This window comes from Pinus tabuliformis, chromosome 2_1 (assembly GCF_031772625.1).
Source record: "Pinus tabuliformis cultivar Carrire ecotype Pingquan chromosome 2_1, CPIR1, whole genome shotgun sequence".
Classification (NCBI taxonomy): domain Eukaryota; kingdom Viridiplantae; phylum Streptophyta; class Pinopsida; order Pinales; family Pinaceae; genus Pinus; species Pinus tabuliformis.
Genome location: NC_142299.1, coordinates 893,525,547 through 893,528,679, shown reverse-complemented (window position 1 = coordinate 893,528,679; position 3,133 = coordinate 893,525,547). Strand labels below are relative to the sequence as shown.

The window sequence follows — 3,133 nt, the reverse complement described above, 5'->3', positions numbered from 1 at the left end:
TGTAGATTAAATTCGAAGAGCTCAACAATAAAAAAAGAAAACTAAACTAAGTAGATCTACCACACATAGCATTGATATATACATCTTTTACAACATCCTTAGTAAATTAAGATTTATACACATAACAGAAAGCATAATGGTACCTATGTATAAGATTTTGTATATGAGTTTCTAAACAACAATAGGAAAAAAAATCTGCACTAGTTTATAGCTAGGAATTATTTATTTTAAAGCTAATCATAGATAAAACAATTGGAAGAGATGCATGGATAGTAAACAATATATGAATTCTCAAGTTGTGAAGGGTGTGAAGTTTTGTATCCATGGCCACTTACAAGGACCAAGAGTTGGCATTAGTGGTAAAGGAGAGTACGAACTCAAGGAAATGATATCAGCATGGCTATAAGTAGTTAGCTATAAGAATTTGAAGAACATTCAACTGTTCCATCTATTTTCCCTTTCACTTTTAGAATAGACATTGGAATGAGATAGAACAAGTATATGAAACCATAGTATAGTATAACAAAACAATTATCTATCCATTTATAGAGTTCGAACAAATACACAGAAAATTTCTAGCTTTGCACAGTACCGAGAAATGTATTCCTAAATGGTCACAAGTAACGAGAGATGTATAAATATATAACAACATGGCAATAAGTCCAGCCAAACCTTACTGATAATTTATATTAAAGTCGTTAAGATAACATAAGCACCACTGTCACTGGAACCCAAAGACAAAAACCTAGCGACAGAATGTGAATAAGTATGGCAAAGTTATGTTTGGTAAAATGACAAAAAAGACACGGCGTACAAAACCATTCATAAACTACAAATAGTGCCCAAGAAGGGACTGTAGATGTCCTTGAAAGTGACCATCCAGTATAACTAGTCAATTACAGAGTAGGGAATAAGTTAACAAAAATTACAATGCCTTTAGCATAACGGTTGGCTACAAACCACCAGCTAGATCCAAAATTGCAATGAAAAAAAAATTGGGATAGTTAAGCCAGATAAGAAATGGACTACGCCATTCACAAGACTAGTAAGGGGAGAATTTAGCACAGTTACAAATAGGCAACGTTAAGCATTCACATTCATAGCATTCCCAGCATCCAGGTTCCAACCAGAAGAAGATGTAACTCACCTGGCATAAAGGCAACAAGAAAAACCCAATGAATGACAGCTAGCGGGAATACTGAGAGTAGCAGCATGAAGCATAAAGCAAAGGTATATTTTGGTACCTGCACACAGTATAAAAAAGAAATCAAATAAAAGTAGACATGAGCAACAAAAACAAAAAACGCAGTATGCACAGGACTGCCAGTTCTGTCAAGCCACTACTTAAATCATGTGAATATTGTACCTGTAGAGATAAGGCGGTGGTGCTGGGGCTGGCAACCAACACAAGCCTAGGAAAAAAAAGAGGGTTAATGTGAACCCTCGCACCAAAGAGAAAGAAGTTAACTTCAACATTTAGGGGAAGGAAAAAAAAAAACCCTTTACCTGTAGACGCCATGAGACAGACTCCTGTTCCAAATTGAAAACCATGTAAGATGACCATAAGGAGGGCGTCAATAATAAAAAAACCAGTCAAATCATAGCCATGCTTGAGTCTACCACTCTACATGCCAAGAAAATAGAAAAGAATAAGCCGAAATAGAAATTAATCATATGAATTTACAAGAAAATATTCAGTAGAGAAACCCCAAACCCTTGCCTCCGAGAAGAAAAATGGAACCAGTGAATATCTTTGTGAGAAATGAGTGTTTAAAATTGTGGAGTTCTCAACTGGAACACAACCTAGGCAAAGACATGTTCAGTGCAAATGGCACAGCTTGGAGGGAGAGAAACTAGAGGGAAATAGCAAGGGTTTGGATAAAGTCACAGTGACTCGATAATGAAGTAGGGTTGTGCCATAATGTAGAAACCAACACTGTTTGGGGAAAATGGCGAAATTTTACCAGAAACCAGGCCACAAGGTTCTGCAAGCCTTCCCCCGAGAGCCGCCGCTGCAATGGTTGATAGTAGGGTAGGGTGAGGGAAAAAGCCAATTAGGTTTACCACACTCACTCCCACCATTGACTTGCATACAGATGCATCTCATCCATTGAACATAAACCTAACCACCACGTCAATGCGGTGAGGTGGTGAGCTGGCAGTGTTGCGTACCTCTGTGAGTCTTGTTGTGAGTCTTTTTCACCTCTGAGGTTCTCTGAGAAAAAATATCAACAGTGGCCACAATTTTTTTTTCACTTTTATAAATTTCGCTCCATGAAATAAACTTATCTCTCCAATAAAATAATGTTCCCATAATATAATGTCAAAATTTTCTCTTATCCAAATAATCTAATAGGTTTCAAAATATTTCTTGTAAATAATTATGTTTTTATAAATAAAACTTAATTAACTTCGAATTCCAAAAAAGGATTTTCTTATAAATTGACTTCCAAAAACCATATATATATTTTAACAAATTTTAAAACCACCGTTGGAAAAACATCAAAACTTGATGGACGATGCTCGGAACCCACAATCGCCTCACAGTTTCCGTAAAGCACAGTCGGTAGAGAAGTCTCTGAAATCTCTAAAATCGCCTCTGTGGTTTGTTGCTCTTAGGAGAGAATTATGACAACTTGGATATGGATCGCAGCTTCCAGAAGTAGTGCTCTATAGCTTGAAACAACGCCCACTCGGCCTTCCAGTCTCAGCCCTTTCACATCCTCCATAACTCATGGAGTTAATTCTTCATTGGCCTTCTGATACCACTGTAGATAGGTTGGAATAAACTCTACAATCAAAAGACAATCGTATCGTATTTATGTACAAGGCAACTGTGTCTCAATAACTGGTTAAAAACAAAATATAAAACTAATTACATAATATACAATAATCATTTCAAAGAAAAAATAGTTAAGAGCAATTAACCCTAAAAAGAAAAAAGGTATAGGTATTGGTATTTAAGTCTAAAATGGAGCACAATTTTTTGAAGATAAATTATTGTTCAGGGAAAAACTAAGAATTTCAAATGGACGAAATGGTTATGACGGGACGGGTCAAAGATAAATGCCAGCTTCTCTTTCGGAAAACTAATTAGTTAATATATCATAGTTAATAGTTAATTTCAAAGGAA

The 3,133-nt window shown here is 35.9% G+C and overlaps 1 long non-coding RNA gene across 1 annotated transcript; it reads right to left on the bottom strand.

The window, feature by feature from the left end:
• Nucleotides 1-712: 712 nt before the first annotated feature.
• Nucleotides 713-1,644, bottom strand: LOC149203517 (uncharacterized). The gene is made up of 3 exons (XR_016253626.1): nucleotides 1,507-1,644; nucleotides 1,367-1,412; nucleotides 713-1,244 (listed from the first exon to the last, which is right to left on the bottom strand). It is a non-coding gene; the product is annotated as an uncharacterized LOC149203517 (long non-coding RNA).
• Nucleotides 1,645-3,133: the final 1,489 nt, after the last annotated feature.